This window comes from Salmo salar, chromosome ssa16 (assembly GCF_905237065.1).
Source record: "Salmo salar chromosome ssa16, Ssal_v3.1, whole genome shotgun sequence".
In the NCBI taxonomy this organism is placed as follows: domain Eukaryota; kingdom Metazoa; phylum Chordata; class Actinopteri; order Salmoniformes; family Salmonidae; genus Salmo; species Salmo salar.
This window is the reverse complement of record NC_059457.1, coordinates 3,615,697-3,628,393: the sequence shown is the minus strand read 5'-3', so window position 1 is coordinate 3,628,393 and position 12,697 is coordinate 3,615,697. Positions and strand designations below refer to the sequence as shown.

At 43.1% G+C, this 12,697-nt stretch overlaps 1 pseudogene; it reads right to left on the bottom strand.

The window, feature by feature from the left end:
• Positions 1–9,391: 9,391 nt before the first annotated feature.
• LOC106573050 (cyclin-dependent kinase inhibitor 1B-like) lies at positions 9,392–11,272 on the bottom strand (annotated as a pseudogene).
• Positions 11,273–12,697: the final 1,425 nt, after the last annotated feature.

Below are 12,697 nucleotides of genomic sequence, written 5' to 3'. Positions count from 1 at the left end.
CAGGTGAGTCCAATTAGCGCTGATGTGCGTAATGATGGTGACAGGTGTGCGTAATGAAGGGCAGCCTGAGTGCACGGGAGCGCCAGAGTGCACGGGAGCAGGCATGACAAAAAACATGTGGCCAAATCAACTATTTGGTACATTCTTAAAAAGAACGCACTGGTGAGACCAGGAACACCAAAAGGCCCAGAAGACCACGGAATCTTTCCCTGGTGAAGAAAAAAACCCTCACAACAGTTGGCCAGATCAAGAACACCCTACAGAAGGTAGGCATATATGTGTCAAAGTCAACAATCAAGAGAAGACTTCAGAGTAAATACAGAGGGTTTACCACATGATGTAAACCACTGGTAAGCCTCAAAAACAGGAAGACCAGATCAAAAACATTTTTAAAAGCCTATACAGTTCTGGAACAACATCCTTTGGACAGATGAGACAAAGATCAATGTGTACCAGAATGATGGGAAGAGAAGTGTATGGAGAAGGGAAGGAACTGCTCATGATCCGAAGCATACCACCTCATCTGTGAAGCGTGGTGGAAGTAGTGTTATGGCGTGGGCATGTATGGCTGCCAATGGATCTGGTTCCCTTGTATTTATTTATTTGACTGCTGACAAAAGCAGCAAGGATAATTTTGAAGTGGTTAGGGCTATATTATCTGCTCAGATTCAGCCAAATGCTTCAAAACTCATTGGACGGCGCATCACAGTGCAGATGGACAATGGCCCGAAGCATGCAACGAAGTGGAATGTTCTGCAATGGCCAAGTCAATCACCTGACCTGAATCCAATTGAGCATGCATTTCACTTGCTGAAGGCAAAACTGAAAGCCCCAAGAATACGCAGGAACTGAAGGCTGCAGTAAAGGCCTGGCAGAGCATCACCAGGGACGAAACCCAGCATCTGGTGATGTACATGGGTTCCAGACTTCAGGCAGTCATTGACTGCCAAGGATTTTCAACCAAGTACTAAAACTCACAATTTAATTTATGGTAGTTTGTCCAATTACTTTTGAGCCCCTAAAATTGGGGGGGCTATGTATACAAATGGTTGTAATTCCTACACAGTTCATACAATAATTTTGACAAAATCCTTAAATTAAAGATGAAAGTCTACACATAAAGCACATCTTAATTGTTTCCTTTCAAAACCATTGTGGTGGCGTACAGAGCCAGAATAATGCAAATTTTGTCACTGTCCAAATTCTTATGGACCAAACTGTATACAGTACCAGTCAAAAGTTTGTACACCTACTCATTCAAGGGTTTCTTTATTTTTACAATTTTCTACATTGTAGAATAATAGTGAAGACATCAGATTTATGAAATAAATATGGAATCATGTAGTAAACAAAAATGTTAAAATATATTTTGATTTGTTTATAATGGAGATTCTTCAAACCGTAGTGTGGCTTTTTAATAGAGGTTTTGGAGCAGTGGCTTCTTCCTTGCTGAGCGGCCTTTCAGGTTATGTCGATATAGGACTCGTTTTACTGTGGATATAGATACTTTTGTACACGTTTCCTCCAGCATCTTCACAAGGTCCTTTGCTGTTGTTCTGGGATTGAGTTGCACTTTTCGCACCAAAGTACGTTCATCTCTAGGAGACAGACCTGAGCGGTATAACAGCTGCGTGGACCCATGGTGTTTATACTTGCGTACTATTGTTTGTACAGATGAACATGGTACCTTCAGGCATTTGGAAATTGCTCCCAAGAATAAACCAGACTTGTGGAGGTCTACAATTTTTTTCTGAGGTCTTGGCTGATTTCTTTAGATTTTACCATGATGTCAAGCAAATAGGCACTTTGAAGTTTGAAGGTAGGCCTTGAAATACATCCACAGGTACACCTCCAATTGACTCAAATGATGTCAGAAGCTTCTAAAGCCATGACATAATTTTTCTGGCAATTTCCAAGCTGTTTAAAGGCACAGTCAACTTAGTGTATGTAAACTTCTGACCCAGTGGAATTGTGATACAGTGAATTATAAATTAAATAATCTGTCTGTAAACAATTGTTGGAAAAATGGCTTGTGTCATGCACAAAGTAGATGTCCTAACCGACTTCCCAAAACTATAGTTTGTTAACTAGAAATTTGTGGAGTGGTTGAAAAACGAGTTTTAATGACTCCAACCTAAGTATATGTAAAGTTCCGACTTCAACTGTACATAACCTTTGTTATGTTTCACTATATTGGATCACTCCAATATATTGGTATACCAGTACCAGATTTAGTCGGGACCGAGACTCAGGGGCCATCAATGTGGAAGGGGGGGATCTCGCACAGTCCCCGGAAGGGGAGGCGATGTCCAGGACCGCTGAACCAACCACAGAGGGAGGTTTCACATTTACCCGAGAGTACCTAGTAAAGGTGCAAGAGGAAGCCCAGTTGGCCGCAGCACAGATATCAGCGAGGGGCACTCCTCTCAGTAGAGCCCAGGACGCAGCCACACCTCGTGTTGAATGTGCCACCACAGATCCCAGCACTACCTTGCCAGCCAGGCGGTATGCTGTCGTAATCATGTACACAATCCAGTGAGAGAGCCTCTGCTTTGATAGCCCAGCCCGCAGGACTCTCACCATAGCAGACAAAGAGCTGGTCTGTTGTTCTCTCTGACCGCATCCGCTCCACATAGGCAGCCAGTGCACGCACAGGGCACAGCATGCCGGAGGGAGGCCCAGACTCCCCCGCCCCTGCTGGGGGGGTCAAATACCCTCTCACTGTAGAGGCTGCCAAGCCCTCATCCAAGCGAGACTGCAGGTATTGGAGGACATACTGCTGCCTGCCTGCCTGCCCCCCCCCGCATGACTCGGGCACAACCTCAATACCGGTGCACTAAGAGCAGAACAACCGCCAGCGCAACGGTTGTAGCCGGTGCCCTTGCGCTCCGCATGGTGTTCATTACGCCCTCCTGTAGTCCTAACATCAAACCAAATTTTATTAGTCACATGCGCCGAATACAACAGGTCCAGTGAAATCCTTACTGACAAGCCCCTAACCAACAGTGCAGTTTCAGAAAATACAGATAAGAATAAGAGGCCAAGAGAACAGAGAGACCCATATGTGGCTTTCAAGTCCCCATCAAAGACTCTGGGGTTTCCTAGCTTCAGTCGCGGGTTCCTCCCTATAATCTCCCGGTCCGGGAGAACCATGGCAGCTATCATGGTGTCCATGGTCGGGTACTCCCGGAGGCCGAGTGACTCGCAACGTAACTCCATGGTCCAGTCTCTGCTGTGAGTCGGAAGCACCCCCCGGCAGAGGCCCAGCTCTCCTGCAAGGCATCACAGACCTCAGCAGAGATGGGGACAGAGGGAGAGTAATCACTGTCCACCAGATTGATGTCCAGTGCAGTGTCTACCCGAGTGAGTAAGCTCCTCATAGCCTTTTGAGCCGCTGGGGGCGATGAAGGCCCGCTGCCAGCTTCTGATGGCCTGTCATGAACCACTTGGAGGAATAGGAACCCGGTGAGGGATAAATTACCCAGTACCTCTGTAAAAAACAAGGAAGACCCATGTGGGAAAAGCAGGCAGAAAAAATGAAAAAGAAAAGAAAAGAATCAGCAACCAGGTAATGGATTTGATTGATTTGTTTTTTGTTTTTTCGCCAACTGCAATATTACCTAACCGGTTTAATATCCAAGCAGTAAAAACAGCACCATATGATGGAGTAATCGTTAAGGATCTCCAAAGTTAATGTCTCAATGTAGTGGAAAGCCCACCACGATATTCTTATTCTTACTCTGCAGGGGAAAGAACAAGAAAAAAACCCTGCAGGGTAATTAGCAGAGAACCTGCGAGGGAAGCAGCATGTTAAAGCAATTCACAACACAAACATAGAACAAGCCAGTCGGCAAGTTGTGAAAGGTAAATTACAGTTTGTGGCAGCAAGAGCCACCATACTAATGGGTGCACACGGATTCGTAGTGTAACGCTAACGAAACACACGTACGACAAAACACGGGCGGAAGATACAGATCAACCACAAACGAAGCACTCAAGAGGAGGAGCTGGCCATGTGGCCAGCTGCTCCAGGTTGCAAACAGCCAGTGAGTATACTTCCACGCAAGATATTACACTTTAGAGTGACTTACCAAGTGAACTTCAGAAAGTTTGTACCTCAAACCATATGGATGTCCGCTGACAAAATGAAAGAGAACGTGTGTCATGGCAATGGGGTCTATATATAGCGGCAGACCCCAGGCGTGACACAGGTGTACACAGGAGTGAATCTGTAAATCCTCACCTCGGATGTATCCCTCCGCCGCGAAGTGATACCATTATATTGGAGTGATCCAATATAGTGAAACATAACATTCTAGAACAAATACATGCCATAGCGTACAGCAACCTGCTACAAACAAACTCAACACTGGGATTAAAAACTTGAGTTACCTAGCTATCTTCCACCTCTGCACAGTTTCCTCAACTCAACTGAGAGAGAAGGTTAGCTGTTTTCTCACTGCAGCTGCACTCTCAATAATCCAAAAAAAAAGCACCTGCCAATCAAACAGGCTTCCCATTAGTTCTGAGCCATCTGCATGGTCCTAAAGCCAGCCCACTAATACTGCAAGAACAAACGCACCTTCTATTCTGCTTGTGACAACGTTCTTGTGGGCCCCTCTCATTAGCTGCTATGGGTAATTTTTTATTTTATTTAACCTTTATTTAACTAGGCAAGTCAGTTAAGAACAAATTATTATTTACAATGACGCCTTTCACCGGCCAAACCCTAACCTGGACGACACTGGGCCAATTGTGCGTCGCCCTATGGGAGTCCCAATCACGGCTGGTTTTGATACAGTCTGGAATTGACCCAGGGTCTGTAGTGACGCCTCTAGCACTGAGATGCAGTACCTTAGACCCCTGCGCCACTCGGGAGCCCAATGCGCACCCATGGGAATGCGCACCCATGGCACCCATTCTAGTCTGCCCATGCGCGTGAGTCTACAGCAGAGGTTGGCACCCCAAGGACATGTTAAGATAAACCACATATCAGTGCTACACTTGTGATGAAAGTCTATTCCTTTTCGGTTTAAAGTTTTGGACATGTACAATTGATATTATTTCCATCGTTTTTAGCATTTTACGAGGAAACAACACTTATATTTTAGGTTACGTCTTGTATCCACTCATTCCAAATAGACACAATCAAAAATGTTAATAGAATGAGAAAACATGCAGACTTCCAAAACAGAAAAGCCTATGAAGACCTATCACATTTGGCATGTGCTGCATTTATCATATCAACTGTATCATATGGATAAAATAGATAGATACATGTATTGGTTTTACATCTCTAATATTGCAAGCGAGAAGTTTAAGAATAATTGTGTTCTGTGTAGGCCGACATATAGGCTACTCATCGACAAGACTAGACTCCTATTCTTGTTTAATAAAATGTTGTCCAGTGGGCCTACTAAAACGTTCAAGTTATGGACATTCTACTGTATATTCAACCAAATTAATTTGTTGTCAATATACTGAACATGTCAGGGCTGAATTTTGTTGCCTGGTGATTTGTTGAGACCATTTTGGTAACATCTTTCAAAACTTGGCAAATGTTATATTTCAACATTGAAAGTAAAGCTATCGCCTCATTAGTTAACATATTATTTTTCAAAATGTGAAGAATATGTTTTTATTTTTGCATTGGAAAGCAATAGGCCAATGACCCAAACTCCTATGAAGGGATGTATAACTCCACAAACATCATCAGTATTGCCATCAATATTTCCACATTTATTTTCATGAACTAAAGACAAAATGGTTGTTATCTCCGATTTTGAAGTGTTATAAACTCAGCAAAAAAAGAAACGCCCTCTCACTGTCAACTGAGTTTATTTTCAGCAAACTTATCATGTGTAAATATTTGTATGAACATAACAAGATTCAACAACTGAGACATATAAACTGAACAAGTTCCACAGACATGTGACTAACAGAAATGGAATAATGTGTCCCTGAGCAAAGGGGGGGTCAAAATCAAAAGTAACAGTCAGTATCTGGTGTGGCCATCAGCTGTATTATGTTCTGCAGTGCATCTCCTCCTCATGGACTGCACCAGATTTGCCAGTTCTTGCTGTGAGATGTTACCCCACTCTTCTACCAAGACACCTGCAATCCCGGACATTTCTGAGGGAATCACCCTCCGATCCAACAGGTCCCAGACGTGCTCAATGGGATTGAGATCCGGCCTCTTTGCTGGCCATGGCTGAACACTGACATTCCTGTCTTGCAATAAATCACGCACAGAACAAGCAGTATGGCTGGTGGCATTGTCATGCTGGAGGGTCATCTCAGGATGACCCTGCAGGAAGGGTACCACATGAGGGAGGAGGATGTCTTCCCTGTAACGCACAGCGTCGAGATTGCCTGCAATGACAACAAGCTCAGTCCAATGATGCTGTAACACACCGCCCCAGACCATGATGGACCCTCCACCTCCAAATCGATCCCACTCCAGAGTACAGCCCTCGGTGTAACACTCATTCCTTCGACGATAAACGCAAATCCGACCATCACCCCTGGTGAGACAAAACCGCGACTCGTCAGTGAAGAGCACTTTTTGCCAGTCCTGTCTGGTCCAGCGATGGTGGGTTTGTGCACATAGGCGACGTTGTTGCCGGTGATGTCTGGTGAGGACCTGCCTTACAACAGGCCTACAAGCCCTCAGTCCAGCCTCTCTCAGCCTATTGTGGACAGTCTGAGCACTGATGGAGGGATTGTGTGTTCCTGGTGTAACTCAGGCAGTTGTTGCCATCCTGTACCTGTCCCGCAGGTGTGATGTTCAGATGTCCCGATCCTGTGCAGGTGTTGTTACACGTGGTCTGCCACTGCGAGGACGATCAGCTGTCCGTCCTGTCTCAGGCGTCTCACAGTACGGACATTGCAATTTATTGCCCTGGCCACATCTGCAGTCCTCATGCCTCCTTGCAGCATGCCTAAGGCACGTTCACACAGATGAGCAGGGGCACTGGGCATCTGTCTTTTGGTGTTTTTCAGAGTCAGTAGAAAGGCCTCTTTTAGTGTCTTAAGTTATCACAACTGTGACCTTAATTGCCTACCGTCTGTAAGCTGTTAGTGTCTTAACGACCGTTCCACTGGTGCATGTTCATTAATTGTTTATGGGTCACTGAACAAGCATGGGAAACCGTTTTTAAACCCTTTACAAGGAAGATCTGTGAAGTTATTTGGATGTTTACGAATTCTCTTTGAAAGACAGGGTCCTGAAAAAGGGACATTTATTTTTGTGCTGAGTTTAGTATGTTCCTTGTATTTAGGCGTAAGTTATTAGATGGGGTATACATAGGCAATATATAAACACTCTTTGCTCAGTTTTAGACCTTAAAACAATATTAAAGATGATTCACTGCATGGGTTAAGTAAAATAATAGCACTTTCAAGGAACGAAAAAAGACCATAGGCTAAATTACAATTGTTGAAATTCAAATAGCTTACTGACACAATAGAAGGATTACCCTTAAAACTCTCAAGAAATTGGGCCTAAATATCTTTAACATAGAATGGACTTCATTAAAGTTACATGTGAACATCTGTCATCTTCAACATGTAAAGTATTGAGAATTTTAAAGTTTATTGAACAACCCCGCTGCTCCCTGTGGACATATGGGCTGTAATTAGCTGGATATCATCATAGTTTAAATATATATATTTTTTTAGCTCTTTGTATGAATAGAGGGAAACATTCATTTTGTTCTCCAATGCTGGACATTATGTGGCTGAATTAATTGGTCTTGGCTATGTGTACATGGATTTGCCATATGGCAACAAAAAGGAAAGAATGGAGATGGGGAGGTCTTTGTGTTGGAAATTAGAACAAGGCCGTCCGACGTACACATGTGTGCTTGGAGCTGGCAAAGTCATTCTTGCCATCAAAAGTCTTCACATTTTCAAACTATTGGCTAAGCCACTGATAGGGGCTTTGTCAGCATTATGAAGGGGGTATAGGCCTATGCGTCTACCATGCTGAGTGCGTGGCTTGCTTTCTTTCAATTAAGGGTAAACTTGTAAGTATGACAAACTGAATGGTTTGTTTCAATGGATCAGGACAATTACAAAGACTAGTCGTTTTTTTTCTTATTTCGGGCAGGTAGCCTCCACGGCCGAGGTGGTGTGGCACGTTGGAGTAAACAGTGTGGGTGAGAGGTTCTTTAGACGAGTTGAGTGCGGGTGAATGTGGGAGTGTCCGTGTGGACAATGCGGGTTCCAAAGGCAGCTGCTGCCGTTCTTTAGAAGCGAAAGGGGCCTTTAAATTAGACTATATCCCACAGCTGCCATGCTGCCCATTTGAATGTACCATCCCAATGCAATCCAACTAAACTTGTACTCTTCTCCCTCATCTTTCTTATTTCATATTCTAGTTATTTCTTCAAAAAACCAAGGACAACTTTTTTTAAGCATCCAGAAATAACAAAGTTGACCTTGAAGGATGTTATATGAGGAACATTATTAGGCTGTGGGGCATTTTATTTCAATTCAATTGTATCGTTAATAGTTTAGGCCTATGCTTGCTTGATTTAATGTCCATGATTCTCTTGCCAGATGAGTTTGTAATCAGAAATGCTATGAATTTTCATCTCAGGAAAAGGGGTAGGCTATTTGATAGCAAAACAGAGCGGGCGGCGCAAATTGCGTTTTTCTTGTTGTGTCTGGTTCTAACAGATGTTGGCCGAGCTATGAGGTGACGTAGGCTATGGAAGGAGTGTCTATACGGCTGTAAGCGTTTGTTACCACTTTACAAACAGGTGGGATAATTCACTACTAAAACTGACCCTTCCCGTAAAATATTCTGAGGTGATAAAAACCAAATTGTTGCATTTCAACAAAAATATTTTATTTTCATATTTTGCTGAACAGAAAATCTGGGCAAAAATAAATAAAATCTCAGAAGCACTATGAAATCTACTTTTTAAGTGTACTATAAAAAGCTACATGGTTGCAAAACATCACCAAAAAAACATTGTAAATCAAATAAAAAAAGTTGCCCTTTGGCTAAATGAAAAAGGTATTTGCAAATATAAAGAAATATAAATAAATTATAAGTTAGAATAGTCTTAAAATATAGCCTATATTTAAACAACCCTGATATACTTAACAGAAATCTGTATTTATAGAGCTGAACACTTTGGCCAGTGTAGACAATTTAAAATAGTTTAGGATTGCACATTTAACACTGTCAGGTGGCTGTATGCAAAGCAACCATGAATGCTACATTTTGTTTGAGTCTTTCTGCGAATTCTCTCTCCCGATCATTCAATCTTGAGACCCCATGGAGTGTCGGCTACTTTCTATATACTGTAGGTCCACTCAGACACACCAAGCCAATGAATGGTCGAGCAGGAGTGTTCTCCTTCCCTTGTTTTCAGTCTTGTCTTCAAGTCGGAAGGTAGGGTTATAGGGGAAAGGATTGTTCAAACGCCTGGAAATATTAACAAAAAAAGTGTTTGTTAACCGAAATCCAAAATTGTATAGACATGAACGACAAAAACCATGTATCAGATCTCTCAAAATATATTCTGAGTTGCAACCTCAGCAGGGGTCACCATTTGCCTGAGCCTTTCCGGTCACAGTGACGCAGATTTCCCTACCCAATCACAAATTTACTACGAGCTAAACTCACTATCAGCTTCCTCGACCAGTTAAAGTGTGTAATAGTGTTTTAGTTATGCTTTCCCTTCGAATGCTTATCGGGAATAAAATAACCCCACAATGTATGCGCAATTACGCACAAGTAACTATTGTGTCCATATGTAAAACGGCCAATGGTCAAATGCCTTGTAGCCATATTGAACTATAAACTATAGCTACATACCTTCAACGAATTCTCTTCCGTGGAGTTTGTTCTACATGACATTGAGACGAAGGATGGTGGCAAATGCTTTCATTTAGCTTCGTTTCGGTCGTCATCCGTTTTCGTTTCACGTAGAAGTCTGGGGGGAAAAAAGTAACATTTAAATCCAAGAACTCACAGCATGGCCCGGGTGGCCAAATATTAGCCCACTGACCGGACAACACATGAAAATGACTACATCACTTAACCAAATATATCTCGAGATTCAGCATCAATGCGTAAAACACCCTAGGCTTAGCCTACAGATATTTAAGCCTACCTGTAGCAAGTGTCGTTGTCGTATCAGTAGTAGTAGTTATTTTGCATCGAACACACTGGACTTGTTTGCGAGTAGGCTTCCCCTAGTTCAGCTTCACTGCGCAGATCTCCTGGTTGACTTCGGTGAGGCGTGGAGTGTTACTTTTGGAGCTGGTCAAGCGGTCATCACAATGAGGCGATACATCCCGAGAAGAGGAGTCCAGTAGGATAATGTCAACGTCTGGCTTCACATTGACCGGTGTTACAACAATCCTCGCCCTCCCGACCAGTACAGAGTCCTGGTAGAAAACAGGGCTCGTATCCACCGGGGTTTCCTCCCACACATAGTCCCCAGACAGTGGTACTTCGGTCTCGAAATTAAAGTTCCATTTCCGCTGGTCCCTATACGAAATCTCCCGCATCTTGGATTTCATATCCCGGTTCAGTTCGTCGTGATCCACCGGCCCAAAAAGATTACGACAGATGCCCGTACGTGCGTGGAGAGGAAAGGTCATCGGTGTTGACAACCTCTCCATGGCGCTGCTTAATAGCAGGACGTTTGACATTGTTTTCCCCAAATTCAACAAGAGGTGTAAATAAATCCTAGGATTTAGCGTGTCCTTAAATAGTTGGGGTTGCGCCACACGGTTCTAATTTAAATGTGCCCGAGAAGAGCGTCACAACGTATTTAAAGTTCCAACAAGAAGTTGTAGGTTCATCTAGCGAGATCGCTCGACCATTGGTTCCTTTACGTCCAACCCTTTCTAAGAATCCATAACCCATGTCCATTGGCTGGTACGAATATTTGGACAGGGACCAAGAAGATTTGTGCCTGGGGTGTCAGTACTGGGAATTGACTGAATGCATTTCCAAAGTCGATGTGAAACTGTTGCTACCTCAAGATTGCCGTTCTGCTTGTCCACAGTTCATGGTTGCCATGTTGACCGTTTTCTAGCATTGGGCTACTGTGGAAATGTTTTGGTCCAGGGTTGCGGGTTTTAGAGCTACCTAAAAATTGCGCCTGCGGCCACCATGGCATTTCTCTTAAAATGTGATATATTTCACTGTGACCTGCTGCTGGCTGTTGCTGGGTGAGTGAGTGCGTGAGTGAGTGAATGGTGGGCTGTGATTGAAATGACAAGGCAATTTATAACGGTTTTTAGTCTTAACGCCTGGCACAGTATAATGACACTGCGGTCAAGCAATCTGCACTGTAGAATTTGCGTGCGCACATGGAATGTACATATGGTATCTCGCGGAATATGCTTGACAGGGATAGACGCTCCTATCGATGAACCTCTTCTAAACATATGTAGTGTTGCCAGTGAATTGTGTGAGGATGATGTGATATGTTCATAACCATTTCATTCAAAAAGTGAAACAAGTTGTATTGACTTTATTCACACTGTTTTTGTTTCGGTTTCGGTAGCAACACGCATCACAAACAGAGACATGCCTCCCCATGCAGTAGTTCGGGAAGACCCTATTCAGTGATTTAGATTCCACATCACTATTATTGCATTTGGGATCTCATGAAACATGTCAGAAATACAGACTTGCAGCAAAGCAACATCTAAGCACTTTATAAGGGCATAGATCTGAATAAAATAATATATTGTGATTATAAAGTCATGATTTGATAACCTGTTGCCAAATATGATAATGTATAATTTCGGAATGGTCATGCTTTTAATTGAAGAACTAATTCAAATAGATTGCCAATACAAGTAATTACTGAGTTTCATCTCATATTCCATAAGTTATACATATCCCATATTGGAGAGTTATTGAAAGTTTAACATATTGTTTCAAATATGTACCATTTTGAAAATACACATACATATTGGCCATATACCACAAATCGCCCGGTAATGGAAAGTTGGTGGATCGAATCCCTGAGCTGACAAAGTAAAAATCTGTTGTTCTGCCCCTGAGCAAGGCGGGTAAACCGCTGTTCCCCGTGTGTCGAAGACAAGGTGCTGTGGATGTCGATTTAAGGCAGCCCCCCCACACCTCTCTGATTCAGAAGGGTTGAGTTAAATGTGGAAGATATTCAGTTGTACAACTGACTAGGTATCCTTCCCGATTTATTCAATGCCACAATTGATTTCATAAACTATATTGGATATATGCTGTAGGTTCGAATCAACCCAAGATGATGAATCCTGAAGATGGAACAAGGTGCATGACAAGATGGCCCAGAGGAAGCCAGCTGTTTGTTCTCAATCCCTACCTTGCCCCATTCTTCCAAATGTTCACTGAGTTTGAATGAAGACCTCTAGTGAGGTAAGTACACATGCACACAACACCAGCTTTATTTGTCCCCTGTCTTTTTACCCACAGAGTAACAGCCTTGGTGCTGAACGCACCATTGGGTGCACACTGCCTGGCTTCCAGGACACCTACAACATCAGGTGTCGCAGGAAGGCCAAGAAGAACATCAGGGACCTCGCTATCCGAGCCATGGCCTGTTCTCCCCGTTTCCATTGCTCATAATCATAGTACCATCTAAACCGCTGTGAAATATATTTTCAGCTTTTTGAAGCTGGTGTACAAAACCGAAAGAAAATGTGAGAAAACGAAACTTAA